Source organism: Macaca nemestrina, chromosome 2, assembly GCF_043159975.1.
Source record: "Macaca nemestrina isolate mMacNem1 chromosome 2, mMacNem.hap1, whole genome shotgun sequence".
Classification (NCBI taxonomy): Eukaryota; Metazoa; Chordata; class Mammalia; order Primates; family Cercopithecidae; genus Macaca; species Macaca nemestrina.
In genome coordinates, this window is record NC_092126.1 from 193,428,380 (window position 1) to 193,449,275 (window position 20,896).

Here is a 20,896-nt window from a genome sequence, read left to right on the forward strand (position 1 = left end):
TACTGGATGCCTATATATTTAGAATAGCTAAGTCTCTCTTTTTTTTTTAATTGAACCCATTATCATTACATAATGCCCTTCTTTGTCTTTTTTGATCATTTTTGGTTTAAAGTCTGTTTAATCTGAAATTAGAATAGCAACCGCTCCTCTTTTTTGTTTTTCATTTGCTTGGTAGATTTTTTGCTATCCCTTTACTTCTAGTCTACGGGTGTAATTGCATGTGAGATGAGTTTCTTGAAGACATCATACTCTTGAGTCTTGCTTTTTTATCCCATTTGCCACTCTGTGCATTTTAAGTGGGGCATTTAGCCTGTTTATGTTTTAGATTAAAGTTCATATGTGTAGATTTGATCCCATGATTGTATTGTTAGCTGGTTGTTATGCAGACTTTTTTGTGCCTTTGCTTCAGTGTCAATCGTTTACTTACTTAAGTGTGTTTTTGTGGTGACCAGTAGTGGTCTTTCATTTCCACATTTATCACTCCCATAAGGACCTCTAGGAAGGCAGGTCTAGTGGCAACAAATTCCCTTAGCATTTGCTTGTCTGAAAAGGATCTCATTTCTCCTTTGTTTAGGAAGGTTAGTTTGGTTGAATTTTAATTTTTGGTTGAAATTTCTTTTTTTTTTTTTTTAATAATGTTAAATGTAGGCCCCTAGTCTTTTCTGACTTGTAGGGTTTCTACAAAAAGGTATGCTGTTAGCTGAATAGTATTCCCTTTGTAGATGACCTGACTTTTCTCTCTAGCTATCTTTAATATATTCTCTTTCATATCGACCTTGGAGATTCTGATGACTATGTGTCTTTGGGATGATCATCTTGTATAGTATCTCACAGGAGTTCTCTGTATTTTCTAAATTTGAATGTCAATTTCTCAAGGAAGGTTGGGGAAATCTGCATGGATTATATTCTCAGATATTATTCCAAAGTTGCTTTCCCTCCCTCTCCTTCAGGGACACCAGTGAGTTATAGGTTTGTTTTCTTTACATTATCCCATATTTCTCAGAAGTTTTGGTTGTTTTATTTTTTTTTCTTTATTTTTTATCTGACAGTAATTTTGGAGAACCAGTCTTTGGGCTCTGAGATTCTTTCCTCAGGTTGGAGGATTCTGCTGTTAATATTTACAATTATGTTGTGAAATTCTTGCAGTGAGTTTTTCACCTCTATCTCCTCAAATTGATTCTTTCTTTAATCTTTCAGCTCTTGTGCTATTTTACTGGATTCCTTAGGTTGTTTGAATTGGGTTTTGATTTCTCCTGAATATTGATGATCTTTGTTCCAATCCAGATTCTGAATTTTATGTCTGTTATTTCAGCCATTTCAATCTGGTTAAAAGCCATTGCTGGGAAACTAGTGTGGTTGTTTGGCGGTAAGAAGATAATCTGGCTTTCTGAGTTGCCAGAGTTCTCATGCTGGTCATTCCTCATCTATCTGTGCTGATGTTCCTTTAATCTTTGAAGTTTCTGTCCTTTGTGGTTTTTTGCTTTTATATTCTTTGATGTCCTTCAGGGTTTGACTGTTGTATAAGGTGAATTCATTCAACTGGCTTCATTTCTGGAAGTTTTCAGGGAGCCAAGGCTTAGCTAAGCACTCCCGGATTGCATGCTCTAACCCTGGGGGCCTGGTACCAAGCCCAAGATTTTGTTCTCTGGCCCCTGAAATTAAGTACATGTTGTGCTGGATGGGGACAAATTGTTTGCAGTCTACTGACAACAACACTCCAATTAGGCGTGTAGGCCAAAGCCTTTAACTGAGGTAGTGGCATTGGGGTCCACACTTGTGTACACATACTAGCAGCAGTGGCAGCATGATGGGGTGCATGCACATTGGCAGTGGCAGGGCACTTTTAGGGGCAAGGGGGTAGTTTCCACGTGTGTGTGTGCACCAGAAGAGGTCAGGTGGCAGTGTCTGCCAGTTCTGTTTGTGGCAGGAGCATGTGTGCTGGTGGAGGAAGGGTGGTGAGGTCCACCCATGCATAAACACTAGCAAAGCAGTGTGGGCTGTCAGTGAGTACGTGATAGCAAAGAGGTGGGTGGAGGCTGTAGTGCGAATTGGTTGTGAGTCAGTGGGTGCACATAGGTTGGGGACCATCTGCAGAAGCTCTTGAAGGGTTTGGTGTCATCTTTCGGTGACGGAGCTATGGTGGTGGCCACTGGGAAGCATCTTGATTGGGCATCTGGGGCTGCACTGCAAGCACATGTGTCCAGGGAGGGACACTGGGAGAGAGCAGCAGACAGGGCTACTCGCAGATCTGACTGTCTGCATCTCAGGGCCAGACTGCTCCGCTCTCTCCAGGTCTGACAGTAAACAAGGGCCAAAGACACCTAGAGGAGCATAGCAAGCCTTGGGGGATAGGGGCCCTGTCCATGCTCCACTGCAGCTCATCCCACACCAACCATCTGGGCTTGGCACAGGCTAGGATCCTGTCCCTGCTACCTCTCTAAACAGCTCTCTCTGCCACCTCAAATGTCCTTGGGGATCACTGAGTCTCATGCAGTTAGGATTCTGGAAGTAGGATTTTGGAGGTGCGTGGCAAGAGGCAGCCACTCCTCTTTAACTCACTTTTTGCCCAGGAGTCACTGGGAGCCACAAATGAGTCCTGTTCCTCAGCAGCCCCTTGCAGGGTTCCCAGCTTCCTTCTCCTTCAGCCCAGGGTCTGCATTCTCCCCCCATCCACTCTCAATGCCCTCCCTTCCAAAGATCTGCTCAGAGTGTGCCAGTCTTCCTGATTTTCTGGTCTCTCGATGGAAGATGCTCTTCCTGGCTGTATGCAGTTGGCTAGCTTGGCTTTAAAACACATTTTCAAATATCGTGGACTTTATCGTAATTCAGTTTCCTTTAATAGTTTCAGATTAAAGTTACAGGAAAACCTGGCTTTTACTTAAATTTTACTGGTGTTATGTATATCTTGCAAAGTGAAAATGTGAAGTGCCTGACCAAAGAACCAATATTTGGCTGCAGGATTCTGGTGGGTTCCACACCATTGGGAGAAAAATCTGTTTTTCGAGGAAGTCAAACTTTGAGAAATAACCATCAAATCTGCCTGAGAGAGCAAGGCCATGACATCACTTTAGCTAAAGATAACTAGAATTTATTGATAGGGGTTTAGAAGCCTGCACTAGAGTGATTGTGTCAGAGTCAGGGGCCATTAGGCAGCAGAGGATTGGTATTATGTTAACATTCCAGAATACGAACCATAGTTCACAAAAACACCTAATAGCGGTCACTGCTCTTGCTTTAAATAGACCATGATTAATGTAATTGCGAGTGAAAAAGTTGCTGTTTGCTTCATGGTATATATATATATTTTTTACACCAAAAAAATTCCAAGTTTTGAATAAAGACTTACCATCACTAAAAGTACAAAGTAACGAGTACTCTTTGTCATGCATAGGCTTACACAGGGGTGGCATAATGATGTCTAACTAGATGGAGAAACGAGTAGGTAATTAACAATAGTTGTAAAAGACCATTGTACATTTAAAGGAACTTTGCCTTACATTGACCAACTGGACAATTTCTGGATACTCATAGGACTTACTCCTTACCTATTTAGATTGAACAATACTGGTACAATGTTTAGGTATAGTAAACTATATTAGGTTGTGAAAAATACCTTATCCAGGTTTTTTTTGTTTTGTTTTGTTTTGTTTTGTTTTAATATGCCACATACAAGTCAGGTCACCATATGTCCTTGTTTGCCTAGGATAATCCTAGTTTATGGTTATTTTTTATGGGATAGTTTTTATTATTGCCTTTTTTATTCTCAGTGTTCAGGTTTCCAAGATAAATTATGTGATGGCTCTACCTACAAGAATCTAAAAGGCTTCTTCTTTTATCCCTAATTTTAAGTAACTAATTTTGACTCACAGTGAATGACTTCGAATGGAAATGAAAAAACTCAGACCCTGCAGGCCATGCCACCAGTGAAACTTTCTATTAATGAAGAATACTGGATTGGAAGATCCAGCAAGTGAAGACTTGTGAATCATTGAAAGACCAGAGTTAAATCTGATTTGTCTATTCATTCTTCTATAGTATGTAGATATAGTTCAGTGTTGGGTGTGTAGAAACTCAACAAGTACTAGTGGATAGATCAGATAAATTCTTAATTCAGCAGGCAGACAAGAGAATAACCAATCAATATTATTAGTTTACTACATCTCTGTGGTGATTTTGGAGAAGGTCTTTCTGAAACACACACAGCCATACAGAAATAGGTTACTGACACCTCATTTTGAATAAAATTTTCTTTTCAGTGAATACAGAAAAGGATGAATATACTTGTCTCTGATGTTCTTTGAGGCAAACTATGCCTTAAAGGCATTGACAATTGATTCAAAACAAGAAAAAGAAGGAAAAGGGAAACTAGTGTAAAAATTCATTTATATTGAAAAAAACTGTTTTTTTAACAACCATTTTGAATGTAGAACATGTTCTAAAAATGAAACTTCAGATTTAATTAACACTACTTTTCTTCAAAAAACTTTATGTTTCTCTAATTACATTGGCTTTAGTGTTAAACAGACTTCTTTCAGGGCTTGTCAAGCATTTATTTGTAAATTTATACCTGAATTAAAAAAATATGATGCAGCACTGCCAAAATGTATCATTAAATATGTGAATTCTAAACTAGGACACTGTGATATCCTGGTGTGATGGAAGCAGCAGCCACAGTGCAGGGGAAGCACAGGGGCTTTGGTGAGATCTGGTTTGCTACTCACACCTCACCCTGAGAAGAAAATAGGACAAACCCCAACAGAAACATAAAATATTTAAGACTTAAATCAGCAATAAACAAAAACAAGACATTTAAGACAAAACCAGAATTGTCAGAGAAATCAGAATACTTGATGATGATTAGTTATTAAAAGAGTTTATTAAAAGTAAGGAACGGTCACTCTGAATGACCTTGAGTGGTAGTCAGCCTCTTCTTTCCCAGTCCTGCTCTCCCTCATGTAGTCGCCACCATCCACCCTGCAGCCTAAGTGAAAGGCTGGAGTCAACTTTTATTCTTCTACCAGCATTCTTACTCATATCCTCACAGCCTTGCCCAAGATGAACCAAAGCTTCACACTCATGCCACCCTCCTGCTAATGCATGCTACTGTAACAATAGGAGTTGACCATTTTGCTGGTAATCCTATCATTTATGTCTGAAAGTTGCCAGTTAACAGTGTGTTCTTCTTTTGGGTTAGAATCTACTTTGTTGTATTTTTTTCCTCAGTGAATAGAATGTTCAGGAACCCAATAGACAGATGCTAACAGATGCAATTCCTAGGTCATATCATGTATTACAGACATGCTTCTCTAAAGGTGGACATATTCAATCAGATAAACAGTACTAGGATCCTGAAGATAGATGGCAGAATGATCTTGCTGTCACTTAAAAGCCCAGATTTAATAGGGGTTGGCGTTCCAAGAAAACATGTTCAGGGCCTTGAGATTACTCTCCTGAGACTAAGATTATGGGTCAGAGTAAAATCCAATTAAAACTTGCTTTTTTTTATACAAAGGTAATGTCTTCTTAATTTTTTTAAGGAGGTAGGCACATAAAAATGAGTAATGGAATCTGGCCTGCTTCCTGCCTTGTTTACTCAGCATCCCATTATTGCCATGAGCACCATAAATTAACCCACAAAAGTTCCCATTGGTTAAATTAGTCTGCCTTAGATTCCCTTGTCTGCAGTCAGAGATTCCTAGTAGATATACCACGGATTCTCCCACAGGCTCCCATTGCATTCCTTGGTCTCAGAGCATGCCTTATGGTGCCAGGCAACACGCATTGAAAAGAATATATTTCATTTCAAATAAAAATAGCACAAAAAGATGGTGATAGACTCATCTTCTAATTTATTCTTATAATTTTTTTGTGATTAATGCAACTAGTAGCTAAAACTGTTGCTTGGTCACAAACAAAAATGCCAGAAAATTATTTTGCTGGATAGTAGAAAGCTACTGACTTTTATACCAGATTATTATTACCGCAATTACACAGCTGACATGCAGAATCCTTGAAGATATGTGACCCTTGGGATAGCAAACAAGAAGTTTGAAATAAATGAAACTCAAATACCAGAATCACGTTGATGGTCAGCACTGTTCCTCTTGGCAAGAAAGCAGTTTCTTCTTTTCCAAGAAACAATTTGCATGACACTTGCTGGAGATGTTACTTTCCTCCAGGTCACACATTAATTGACTTCCTGGGTGCTCAGAGTAAGGACAGAGTAACACCAAGTGCTTATTTAAAAAAAAAAAAAGAAAGAAAAATTCAAGAAAGCACAATGTAATCACAACATGAGTGCCTTGATAATAATTAATACCTGGGAGCTAGCTTGTAACCCAAATCAATAATGGTTATTTTTTCCCACCTCAAATCTATAAAATTCCAGACATGATCCTTTCTCCACACCCTTAGCCATAAGAGCTAAAAGCAAAGTCTGTGTCAAATTCTTGATTCCGTATCTATTGCAGGCACAATGCAAGAGATAAAACCTAATGAGTTTCTACAAACACAACCAATTTGTTAGCATTGACTGGTCACTTCGGTGAAAGAGCCAGTCAATTTAATCAAATTGGCCAAACTGGCCTTAAGCTGAAGTGACAAATGGATGCGGTCAAAATAATCAAACTAAGTAAATAGACTGGGTGTGTTCACTTCAATACCCTTATAATGGTCCTGAATCTTAACTTTCTTGTTCATAAGCACTAGTCTCTGCTGCGTAGAAAAAAAAAAAACAAAACATTAATATTGAGAAACACAAAGCAAAATGCCCGCTCACCCCAGTGGTTATAAACAATCATCTGAAAGAGCAAAATATGTAGGCAAATGGAATATACCTTTCCCCTCACCTCTTGACTGAGGGCATGCCCAGGAGACCTACACCAGGTTTTCTAATCATTGGCATGTGAAGAATGCAGAAGAGACACTGCCCCTAGCCACAGTATAATTGGTTATATACATACAGTATAAACATACGTTTACTGGACAGTGGACACAGGAATACTGAATTAGAAAACATACCCAAGTGACTCTAGCAGGAGTCTAAGAAGAATAGATGGCGGAGAGGGCTTTCTAAAGCCCCAAACAATCATGGTAATTCACTTCCAACTGTTGCCCTGCTGGCATTCTTCCTAAGCAGACAGGGGAGAGCTGCTGCATCTCTCAGATAACAAGGTAATTAATGTTAAAAAGGAAGACCATATTGAGGAGGGTCAGCTGTAGCTTCAGAATTATAAAAAGGTAAAATTATAAAGCCTATTTCCATGTGCCTCCAACTTTTCTTTTTTTCCTAAGGCTTATTTTTAAAAGATTAAAATAAGGCAGGGATAGAGACACAAATAAACAAAAGCTATTATGGGGAAATGAAATTCCTTTCCTCTTAGCCGCTTTCCATTACTGATCTTCTCTGAAGCCTCAGTAACATTTTATAAACCAAACTTTCAAAATTAGCTTCATCTACTTAAAAAAATAATAATAGCACAGAATTTGTTCATAAACACCTTGAGGGGAGATGCCATTCTTTCACTGAGGTAAGGATCCTCTCCCATCTTCCTGTCCAGTACTCTGCTTCAGGGGCATCAATCATCACTATTTACATTATTAAACAGTTATTAATAAATAAGTAATATTAATGAATGATACATAAAATAATGATAAATAAAATATTAATTACTATTTTAAAATATAAATAAATAATATTGATAAATAAATAAATTACTTAAACTCTATGGATAGAGGGTACAATAATTGTAACACTATGTGTGGAAAACTTTGCTATCAGATATGGCGATGGATGTCGAGAGCTATATGGGAAGATTATATGAGGTGTAAACACGTTCAAAGGAAAGACTACAGGAAATTAAATATCATTTTCAAAGCCATGGCATTGATTTCATAATAAATGGCAATCGTATCTCTGTGTTTAACTAAATATCAAACAAAAGACAATATGTAGCCTCATGTAAGAGCTAAAAGAAAAAATAAATGAGACCTTGAAAATACAAATTAGGCTTACATCTAGAGGCTGTAAGAGTAAAAATGGCAATAATACCTAGCGCTTATTGATAGCTTACCCTTAGTTCTTTAACCTGTGTCAACACATTTAAATTCTGTACAAACTCTAAGGGGCAAATATAAATTTTATCTGTCTTGTTTTAAGACTAGAAAACTAAAGCAGAGGGAAATTGAGTAATGTGAAAAGATAACACAGCTAATAAGTGGAGACACCAGGATTTGAGCCAGAAAATCTAGGTCCAATATCAATACTCTTAATAACAGTAGCCCTTATAATAAAATATCTAGATGTCTGTATAAATGAAATAGTATTCTAAATAGTTGAGTTTTTAATATAATGTTGGATAAGCAGGATAACCACTCAAGGAACTCTAAGATTTTAGTAGGAAAAAATAATTGTAGTAAGTACTATATAACTTCTATGTTGCATTCTAAAACAATGTTTGTTCAAGTATTTGAAAAAATATATTGTTGATGTTATATACCTATATGACACAGATACCCATAGACACACATTCAAATTCCTTAATGGTAACAATAAATCCAGAAACAACAACTATTACATCAGTTTTTTTTGTGGTTTTTTTTTTTTTTTGAGTGCATGCATTTAGAAATTTTCAATCATAAAATAAAATTGATCAGTTCAGATTTGGGGAAAATGATCTTAAGTGAAATTATTCTATGATAAGCATTATAAGCTTCCAGGGACAGAGTATACAACACTAGCTACACTATATCACTTATCACTAACTACAATCCTGTGTCCGTAGTCATGAGCAGACAATTTCAATGGCTTTCATTAAAAACCTAGTTGATAGAGAACAAATCAGGATTTGAAAACTTTGGATTTCAAACTCAAATGCAGTTAACTAAAATCTATGACGTTGACTCTTTCCTAAAATATTCCTTAACACATGTTAAATGATTATGACAGGAGCAACTAGAGCCTCTAGTCATCCTTCCAACCTTTTGGCCCTCCTGCATACACAAGCACACACAGACTACCGCCAACATTATTACAGCAAAGGAGCAAAGGGAAATAAAAGAAACCATTCACAGAGTGTCTCTGAATATTTTAGATTTTTAAAAGGCTAATTGCATCATTTTGAGTCCTATAACTTTAAAAAAACAGCTTACAATCCCTGAAATTGAAGTGTGCCATAAACACAGAAAAAAGATGATGGTCGTGATTCCCAAGCTGTAGAAAGTCCCTACAGAGCATTTTCACCCAGGAGAAGGTCTGCCTCATTAACCTTTAGGTGATGGCAACTGAGTGAGACAGCAGAAAAAAGGGGGTTGGAACAGCTCAAGGAAAGATGACAATGAGTCAGAAGTAAGATGGGTTGTGACAGGGCCTATCTCTAAAGGAAAGAAAAAGCATGGAAATAGGCGACACAAATGGGAAGTGACAGGAAGAAACTGTTTGGGACTGTAAATGAGCACAGTGAGAAAAGATGTGGAACATGCATTGGAGTGAAACCACCGAATTATGGGATTATGCCCCCAGAACTCTTAACGGAGCAATATTGTCTCCCAGCCGGTGGAGCAGGGCTAGATTTATCACACATCCTACTGCCTTCCTCATCATGTTCTCACAGAAGCTGCAAAGTCAATTCCAACCAGAAAATTAACCAACTCTTTTCCCTTTCTCGCCTCTTCTTTGCTTCTTAAATTAGTGAGAAAATGTAAGTTTTTCCCTCGGTGGTTGTGACCTCACAGACTGGTGACCCATTAAGAAATCCTGGGGAGAACACTTCATTCTGTGTTGTCTTCTTTCCATCAGGGCTGATGTCCCTTTGGAAGCGTTAAATGGACCCTCTCTTGTTCAGGCCCCAGTACATTTACCTGTAATTCTTACAATAAAAAGATCTTTTTAGAAAGAAGAACTCTGGGATGTAAGTGTCTCCATTTAGTGCCTGTGTTGGAACCTCAGGTGTTTCTTGTTTGTATTTTCCCTGTAGGCACTGTTAACAGGCTTCGTGTGGCAGAAGGCCCCCTGACTCTGAAATCTAGGTCGCAGGCTGATGGCTCCTTGCACAGCATCCACTCTGTTTCTAGGGCCGGCCCCTCTCTACTTTGAATTAAAGATACTTAACACATCCCTAAACACTGTGAAATGTTACAGAGTTATGCAATTGAGTTCAACAGGAGCACATTGGCTCACACCTCTTGAATGTTGGACAGCAAGAGCTATGGCCATTCTGCGCTTTACCCCATGCAGTCTTGCTTTTAAATGAGAAAGCAAATAAACACTTAACCTGCTGTGTATTCAGTGTCTCTCTGCTTGTAATACTTGCTTGATAACAGATGCTTAAAGATGAAGAACAATAACAGGAAGTAGGGTAAAGCTTTTGAGACAGAAAAGCTTTATTTAATGCAAATTTTTTATAGAATGCACACACATGCACACACACAAACGTGTGTGTATGCATAATTATAAGCCAGAGACTGAAAGCAAACAAAACTCAGAGAGCTTGTAACACCTTAAAGTACTGCTGTCCGTAGGGTAAAATGGCTGCTTTGTGACAAAGCACAGGTGACTGGTGTTTTCTCCTGCAAAACCTGAGGCTGGAGGTGCTCCAAAATCAGCAGCATGCGAATTCTTTCAAGCAAGTGCCCCAAACCATCCCAAGATGGGACCAGTTGGGATTCCAAAGAAACACTAAATACCAGGGTGATCAGTTCAAAGCATTTATTCGGAAAACTGAGGTGCAGAGTGGGCTGCAGCAGTACTCCAGAGGACAAGGAGAGAAAAAGGATGCTTCACAGAGCTATGTCTGCAGCAAACGGTCAAGGGATGGAATTTATAGGAAGGTTTCAGGAATTTGCTCAGAGCCAGGGCCAGTTCCTTAGTGGTAAACCTCCATATTTTTATCAGTGCCTGGGAATGTTCAAAAGCTCTATTTGAGTTCAAGCCTGCTGAGAAAAACGTGCCTCTGGCTGGGTCACAGAATAGCTAAGTCATTCTGTGATTTTGTCAGGACATGGAAAGAAAGCAGGGGTACCTGGGGGACACTACAGTATGACAATGACGGGGTGTAACAAAAAGGGCTCTTTAATATGCCCTTTAAGCTGCTGAGCTAGATGAAACTCTGCCTGTCTAGAAGAAGGAGTTATTTGCAGGGTTGGGAAATCAACGTGTTCATTATTTAGAGAAAAGTATGGGGATCAAGACAGCATGAATATTGGTTGAAAGCCCATCACTTCTTTACCCACCATACACTAGACGGGTCATGACAAAAATTGCTAAAATGAAATAATATACAGAAGATTGAGCTCAATCTTCTGTTACTTACCTCATACTCTCATCTTTCCCAAAAGAGAAGGAAGAAAGATGTTCTGGGACTTGGTGGGGCGCATAAAGCGACACTCCAAAGTATGGCACTTTGACATGCTGAGAACTTTGCACTAAAGAAGTAGCCAGAGAACCAAGGTCTGTCTGAGCTTCTGTCCCCTTCCTTCCCCTTCCCCACCATTGCTCATTTTCTCCCTCTCCCAGAGCACAGGATGGTGCTTTCTCTGACGTTTCTTTATCTGACTAAGGGAAGCTCCTCCAGAAAGAATGCAATTTTAGTGAAACTCCTCCCTGGAATCTACATGAACCATAAAAGGTTAATCTGTATCACAGGAAGGGAGATTGAAGTTCTCAATACACTTGCGATGTGCTCATCACACCAGGACAAACTTTTAACCTATTCTTCTGAGTACTGTAACCTAAGAGACTTAATCTACATAATAAGACAATCTTCATTAGCAGTGCAGGTCCTCTCCTCACCCTCCCGTAGCTGTTGCCACCACCCTCCAGGAGAGTTAAAGCACTGATTTTTTTTCCCCTGCAACTTAAAATGCTACTTAGGCTTCAATCATCTGATGCTTCTTAAAGTCTCATACTTTGTGGAACTGTGGTGCATAAACATGTAATAAATCTGTATGTCTAGTCTCCTGTTGGTCTGTCTTCTGTCAAGTTTATTCCAGATAGCAAACCTTTTAGGGCAGAAGCAAATAGCCCTTCACCTCTGCAGATGCAGTGTCTATACCCCTCGTGGGAGAAGAAGTCTTGGGACAGAGATGAGAAAGCATTGACTTCCTTCAGATTTCACTGCAAGATATGTCCCACCCTGGCATTAATTCCACAATCTTCTTGTTTGTCAAATGTAAAAGAAAACATTGGTTCCATATGAAATTTAAAGCAGTTTTTTCCAATTCTGTGAAGAAACTCATTGGTAGCTTGATGGGGATGGCATTGAATCTATAAATTACCTTGGGCAGTATGGCCATTTTCACGATATTGATTCTTCCTATCCAGGAGCATGGTATGTTCTTCCATTTGTTTGTGTCCTCTTTTATTTCACTGAGCAGTGGTTTGTAGTTCTCCTTGAAGAGGTCCTTTACATCCCTTGTAAGTTGGATTCCTAGGTATTTTATTCTCTTTGAAGCAATTGTGAATGGAAGTTCATTCCTGATTTGGCTCTCTGTTTGTCTGTTACTGATATATAAGAATGCTTGTGATTTTTGCACATTAATTTTGTATCCTGAGACTTTGCTGAAGTTGCTTATCAGCTTAAGGAGATTTTGGGCTGAGACAATGGGGTTTTCTAAATATACAATCATGTCATCTGCAAACAGGGACAGTTTGACTTCTTCTTTTCCTAACTGAATACCCTTGATTTCTTTCTCTTGCCTAATTGCCCTAGCCAGAACTTCCAGCACTATGTTGAATAGGAGTGGTGAGAGAGGGCATCCCTGTCTTGTGCCAGTTTTCAAAGGGAATTTTTCCAGTTTTTGCCCATTCAGTATGATATTGGCTGTGGGTTTGTCATAAATAGCTCTTATTATTTTGAGGTACGTTCCATCAATACCGAATTTATTGAGCGTTTTTAGCATGAAGGGCTGTTGAATTTTGTCAAAAGCCTTTTCTGCATCTATTGAGATAATCATGTGGTTCTTGTCTTTGGTTCTGTTTATATGCTGGATTATGTTTATTGATTTGCGAATGTTGAACCAGCCTTGCATCCCAGGGATGAAGCCCACTTGATCATGGTGGATAAGCTTTTTGATGTGTCGCTGAATCCGGTTTGCCAGTATTTTATTGAGGATTTTTGCATCGATGTTCATCAGGGATATTGGTCTAAAATTCTCTTTTTTTGTTGTGTCTCTGCCCGGCTTTGGTATCAGGATGATGTTGGCCTCATAAAATGAGTTAGGGAGGATTCCCTCTTTTTCTATTGATTGGAATAGTTTCAGAAGGAATGGTACCAACTCCTCCTTGTACCTCTGGTAGAATTCAGCTGTGAATCCATCTGGTCCTGGACTTTTTTTGGTTGGTAGGCTATTAATTATTGCCTCAATTTCAGAGCCTACTATTGGTCTATTCAGGGATTCAACTTCTTCCTGGTTTAGTCTTGGAAGAGTGTAAGTGTCCAGGAAATTATCCATTTCTTCTAGATTTTCCAGTTTATTTGCGTAGAGGTGTTTATAGTATTCTCTGATGGTAGTATGTATTTCTGTGGGGTCGGTGGTGATATCCCCTTTATCATTTTTAATTGCGTCAATTTGATTCTTCTCTCTTTTCTTCTTTATTAGTCTTGCTAGTGGTCTGTCAATTTTGTTGATCTTTTCAAAAAACCAACTCCTGGATTCATTGATTTTTTGGAGAGTTTTTAAAGTTCATATGGAACCAAAAAAGAGCCCGCATCTCCAAGACAATCCTAAGTCAAAAGAACAAAGCTGGAGGCATCACGCTACCTGACTTCAAACTATACTACAAGGCTACAGTAACCAAAACAGCATGGTACTGGTACCAAAACAGAGATATAGACCAATGGAACAGAACAGAGTCCTCAGAAATAATACCACACATCTACAGCCATCTGATCTTTGACAAACCTGAGAGAAACAAGAAATGGGGAAAGGATTCCCTATTTAATAAATGGTGCTGGGAAAATTTGCTAGCCATAAGTAGAAAGCTGAAACTGGATCCTTTCCTTACTCCTTATACGAAAATTAATTCAAGATGGATTAGAGACTTAAATGTTAGACCTAATACCATAAAAATCCTAGAGGAAAACCTAGGTAGTACCATTCAGGACATAGGCATGGGCAAAGACTTCATGTCTAAAACACCAAAAGCAACGGCAGCAAAAGCCAAAATTGACAAATGGGATCTCATTAAACTAAAGAGCTTCTGCACAGCAAAAGAAACTACCATCAGAGTGAACAGGCAACCTACAGAATGGGAGAAAATTTTTGCAATCTACTCATCTGACAAAGGGCTAATATCCAGAACCTACAAAGAACTCAAACAAATTTACAAGAAAAAAACAAACAACCCCATCAAAAAGTGGGCAAAGGATATGAACAGACATTTCTCAAAAGAAGACATTCATACAGCCAACAGACACATGAAAAAATGCTCATCATCACTGGCCATCAGAGAAATGCAAATCAAAACCACAATGAGATACCATCTCACACCAGTTAGAATGGCGATCATTAAAAAGTCAGGAAACAACAGGTGCTAGAGAGGATGTGGAGAAATAGGAACACTTTTACACTGTTGGTGGGATTGTAAACTAGTTCAACCATTATGGAAAACAGTATGGCGATTCCTCAAGGATCTAGAACTAGATGTACCATACGACCCAGCCATCCCATTACTGGGTATATACCCAAAGGATTATAAATTATGCTGCTATAAAGACACATGCACACGTATGTTTATTGCAGCACTATTCACAATAGCAAAGACTTGGAATCAACCCAAATGTCCATCAGTGACAGATTGGATTAAGAAAATGTGGCACATATACACCATGGAATACTATGCAGCCATCAAAAAGGATGAGTTTGTGTCCTTTGTAGGGACATGGATGCAGCTGGAAACCATCATTCTTAGCAAACTATCACAAGAACAGAAAACCAAACACCGCATGTTCTCACTCATAGGTGGGAACTGAACAATGAGATCACTTGGACTCAGGAAGGGGAACATCACACACCGGGGCCTATCATGGGGAGGGGGCAGGGGGGAGGGATTGCATTGGGAGTTATACCTGATGTAAATGACGAGTTGATGGCTGCAGCACACCAACATGGCACAAGTATACATATGTAACAAACCTGCACGTTATGCACATGTACCCTACAACTTAAAGTATAATAATAATAAATAAATTAAAAAAAAAAAAGACCACATGAGTAAACAAGCTATTTAGATAAAAATAAAAAAAAAAAAAAGAAAACATTGGGAAGCCTATGAGAACTTTCACAGGCAGGAGCAGGAAGGTGGAATGAGGTGACAGGGAAGATTCCATTGCCTAAGCTCATAGTTTAGTGGCTAAGAGACCATGAGGTGGAAGTGATGCAGAGAATACCGGGTAGCACTCATACTCCTCTCTGGCACTGTCCACAGGAGGACCCCACAGGCCCACAGCTCATAAGTGACTGCAGCAGGGATACTGCTGGCTGCAAATGTTCCTTGGGAAAGATCAGAGAAGAATCAGAGGCGACAGTGTTTTCAAATAGGAAAATATATATATTTATTTATTTATTTCATCCTTATTCCATATTAGGTTGATTAACTGTGGTCTAGTGTGGAGAATCAAATTTCCTGAAGACAAAATATTGGGCCTAATTACTGAGTGTTTTTATAAAGATGCTAGCACAGTTGGCTTAGTTTGAATGTAAAAAAAAAAAGATATAATTTCCAGTGACAAATAAGACTTTGAGCCAGGAGAAAACAATTATGGAAAATAAGTATTCAAAAAATTGTTGAAAATAAATTACTTAAAAAGACTGCAGGCCTTATGGCTTCAGATTCTTACATAAAAAAATGATTCTTACCAAAAACCCCACAAAAATCAGAAAAGAGATGGTTTATGTTCTTAAAAATGCTTTAAAGCAAATCATACACAAGTTTTAAAATGTAATCGTAAGATAAACAAAATGCAAAATAATGAAATGGTTTCTTATTTAATAGTTAAAATCCTGAATGGCAAAATATGGTTCAATATCAACAAATTAGTTATATTCATTACTTTAAAAAATAAAAATTTTTGACAATTTCTTTAAAAAATGAGTCTCATAAGAATTAATAAATCAGCCACCAAAAGTAGAAAATTAGAAGATGAACAAAATCATTGCGGTTTTATTTCACAAAAATTCTTAGCAAATAATAGATATGCATACCTTTCAGGGTAGGCAAAAAATGGGGAAATAGTAATCAAATTTAAATCAAGAAAGAAACAGTATAAAGGTATATAATCTTTGTTGGTTGGTTGGTTGGTTTCCTGAGACAGAGTCTCACTCTGTCACCCAGGTGGGAGAGCAGTGGCAGGATCTCGGCTCACTACAGCCTTCGCCTCCCGGGTTCAAGCAATTCTGTTTCCTCAGCCTCCCAAGTACCTGGAATTACCATCACACACCACCACGCCCAGCTAATTTTTGTATTTTTAGTAGAGATGGGTTTTCACCATGTTGGCTAGGCTGGTCTCAAACTCCTGACATCAAGTGATTCGCCTGCCTCGGTCTCCCAGAGTGCTGGGATTACAGGTGTGAACCACCATGCCCAGTTCTAATCTTTTATCTGAAACATTTGAAGTCAGTAAGTTTCTGTGTATATCATATATTATGTAACATCTCCATCAATACTCTGTGATTTTGTACATTAGCGTTTCTCAACATTTATACCAGTGTAAATAATATTATCAGTGTTAACATGAGTTCAAGTGTAGCTACCAAATGTGACCTGGTGGCAAACTTAAGGGGAAAGAATGCATTGTTTTTCATAGTTTGCCATTATAGAATTGGGAAAAACAATGGGGTTATTTGCTTGTGCTCTAAATTCACACATGAATCAAAGAACTTCATTGATAATAAATATTGTGTGTCCAGTAGAGGCAATCCGACTGAGAAGTCAGTGAGCACATACCTGAGAAGGTCTATGTTGTACTCACTTGCAGAGCACTCTGCAGCCACTGGTGCTGTGCAGAAATTCATATGTACTAAAAAGATGATTAAATTTAGAAAACAACAGAAAGAGATTTACCAATAACGTTCAAATATAATTTACCAATAGTGTTCAAATATAATTTCAAGTAATGTAAAAGTTTGAATGATTGTTAAAGAAACCACTGGGACCCCTTGATTTTAGAAGGGGCCTTGGAATGGTTACCATAGGTTGGAGACGGTTACCATAGGGCTGAGAGGCTTGAACAACGATCAGAATGATATGACTATTAGACATATTTTGTAGTAGCTTACTGATCTTGGTATACCTAGGACTGGAATAGATTGGAAATTGACTAAAAATCCAACTTGATATATATAAAACCACACACACACACAAAAAAAAAATAAAAAAATAAAAAAATAAAAAAAATAAAGAAGCAAAGACGGTGTTTCAGCATGTTGGCCAGGATGGTCTCGGTCTCTTGACCTCGTGATCCCTCTGCCTTGGCCTCCCAAAATGCTGGGATTACAGGCATGAGCCACTGCCCTTGCCCGGGGTCCCTTTTTAAAGGGGGCTTTGTCACCTTGAGAAAGGACCTTGTGACAATGCTACAAGTACATATTTCCAGATACCTTCCTTATAGGACCTGAAATCATTTACCTTGCAACTGTACTGACAAAAAGAAATGAGGTTATTAGATACTGAGTCTAAAGCGATGGTAGTTTCTGAGCACCCAGAGCATGCTGTGCTTTGGACGTCAGGTAATAAATGGAGTTTTGCTTTGCATCTATGTCTGCTTTGCCATTGCTATAATGCAAAGTTGAAACAGATAGGCTCAGCAACTAATAGAATTAAACACTTAGCTTTGTTTATTCAAATTATCATCATGTTTCTATTTAGTAATTTTTCAAATAGAATATTTCAAGTTCCTATTTAAGAAGCAAACCTTGGTTTTTATGGAGTTAAATCTTCATGTATAAAGAGTTACTCATCATTATATTATCATATAATTGATCAAAACACTGTTAAGTTTTATTTATGAGACACAGCAAATATTTTCAACCACAAAAATATATATGAGGAATACTGCTTAGAACTAAAAAAAAAAAAAAAAATTTTATTTAAAGAAAAGTTTCCTAACTAATGTGCTACAAAAGACTTATGCTTTTAATTTGATAATCATAACCTTTTAATTGTAATAAAAATCCCCATTACCAATTTGAAAATTATCTCACGTTAGAGTAGAAAATGGAATGTCATATAGATAAATAATCGAGTTCATTTTAGATAAATAATCTTGAAATCATGAGTATATTTTACATATAATATGAAGATGACAAATATAGCCTAATAGTTAATATTGAGTCAAATACCTAAATGTAAAGAGTCAAACAACTACATTTAAATCCACTTTCACCACTTTTTACCTGAGTGACCTTAGTCTAGCTTATTAACTTCTCTGTGCCTTTATCAATTTTCTTCAGTTTCTCTAATATAAATTGAAATTTTTAAAATACATGTTCTCTAAAGCCCTTCATGCAATCTAAAAATGAAGAACATGTTTCATTAAAGAATTATAGATCTCTGACATAATATGTATGCAAGCTACCAAAAATATGGTAATAATAATGATAGTAACAATAATATATTTTATAACAATAATAAAATTATAGCTTAGGTAAGTAATAAAAGTATAATTTAATTATGACTTTATGATTTAGGTATTCTTATTCTCTCATTTTTAGATATGAGAAAATTGAGGCATAAACTGATTTAGTAATTTGCTCATGATCATATAGTTAGTAATGGGTGGGGCCAGAAATCCAACCCCACAATTTGACTCCAGCAACCATGTTCTTAACTGCTATGTTACATGTAGGTAAAGACTACAGGCTAAGGAAAAATATTGACATGAGTCCTTTGTTGCTATACTGAATTGTCCTGATTAGCATATTAAGAAGGAGGTACTTATATAACAAGCTAGCAGAAAAAGGATAAGGAGGAAGAATTTCACACAAAAGTGAGAATATCCAAGAACTCTGTACCAGCCCAACTTCTAGCTGCCCTGGTTGTGATGACCTTGTCTCACATTACCTAGATTGAAATACAAAAAGCCAGAGACAAATGTAGCAAATGGGAATAAGAAATGTAGTGATATGTGTATTATCTAACTCTATTGTAAGGGGAGATCTGAGAAGAACCTCGGCTATAGGCAACTGATAAATGTTCAGACTTGGGCTGTAAACAGAAGGCATTGCAATGAGACTGACTGTTCGTGCCCCATATGTTATGCCCATTGACTTTTACAGCCTGCATACAAAAATAGAGTTTGTCTAAATCCGTGTTTTTCCACCTTTTTTTTTTTTTTTTTTTTTCTGATAGGTATCACTACTTGGAGGAACCTCTAATGTAGACTATAAAATGGTGGAACTATTTCTTCTTATGATCAGATGACATTTGGCCGAGAAACATGATTGTAGAAATGGTTATTTATTTATTTTTTTCTACATGAATTTTACTACTGTCATGGAGATTTGAGTCCACCGAAAGACCGTAGTGACAAAATAAAATTGTAGATTGTTTTGTTGCTATTGTGGGTTTTGTGATAGATAGAGTGTAGTCCTGAATATGGAATTCCTTGTGGTTTCAAGATAAAGCTAGTTTAAGCTGATCCAATGCCAATATAGTAATACATGCAACTGAGAATTCAGAAATGTCTAGATACTGGTTTCCACGTAGGTCATCAGAATTGCTTACCTCTGTAACTTTCTCTCTCTCTTTATGTATTGTAGTTTCCTCTGTGTTGCTTCATTCTTAAGAAAACTCCTCACATGGTGCACAAATCAACATCTGATGCTCTCGACAGTGTAAAAAGAAAATGCCTCTCTTCTCACTGAGCATTTTATTTGTGGGAGAAAAATACACAACTCAGAGTAGCTCTGCTTATGTAACTGTTTCATCTCAAGACCTGGACTAAATAATTGATTAAAAGATGGTGAGTGGAATAATATGATTTTGCAAACTTGGGTTACGTGTCCATATCTGGTACTAGGCCAACCACAGTCAGAAATGCTGACTGAAAATAAAAGACAGTGTTTCCTTCAAGAAACCCTAGACTCACATAGGTACTTGTAATGTACAATTCTGCTTTCTATTCTTTCTTTTCCAATTTTCTTTTTTCTTATTGCTTTTCCAATGTTTCCATGCTTACTACTCATTTCCAAGGTTAGAGCTTTTAGATATATGAATAAAAATAATAGATTACATGAATAATACCTTGAACCCCTTCACTTGTAGGCATTAGAGAAAATCGACTATATAAACATTCCATTTAATGAAAAGCACTTTAATATTTCTTTGAGATGACTTACTTAATAAATTAGAGCATTGTAAAAATTCCAACAAATAAACATTAGAAGTTGGCTGAAAAGAAGTAATTTTCTAAAGAAACTTTCTAAAACGTTTCAGTAGCTACGCTTTCCTAACAAAGCTTCTTGCAAGACTTGAAGGAGGTTGTAGCAGCTGACTTTTGCCACTGGTAGCTCTATACAATTTTTTCATTGTGGAGAATGATATTCAGACTAGAAATAGAGTCATCCGCTCCCTGTTATCTACAGTCCCATATTTGCTTTCCATCATACTTCCCAGACACCTTTCAATTCACAAGTACTGAGTTTTGTATGTAAAATTCACCTTTAAAATATCTGAAAATTTGCTTCCTTCCAATTTCTCCCATTCTCTAAGATTTTATAGGAAGAAAATAAAAACTGTTGTATCTAAATATAATTCAGCACTTGATATGAATAACCTTTTAATGTAATTATATACTGTCCAAAGAGTTTGTCTCTCACATTATACTTCTATTTTCTAATATTAAGGTTATTTCTGATCATGAACAGTTACATGTCATAAATTGATAAAGATATAGACAGA

General features: G+C 37.5%; 1 long non-coding RNA gene across 1 annotated transcript in view; it reads left to right on the forward strand.

The window, feature by feature from the left end:
- The window catches only part of LOC105485512 (uncharacterized), a 175,769-nt gene extending 155,712 nt beyond the window's left edge, over positions 1–20,057 (forward strand). The window contains exon 3 of the long non-coding RNA XR_011619465.1: positions 19,756–20,057. This is a non-coding gene — a long non-coding RNA (uncharacterized lncRNA). The remainder of the gene's footprint in view (positions 1–19,755) is intronic.
- Positions 20,058–20,896: the final 839 nt, after the last annotated feature.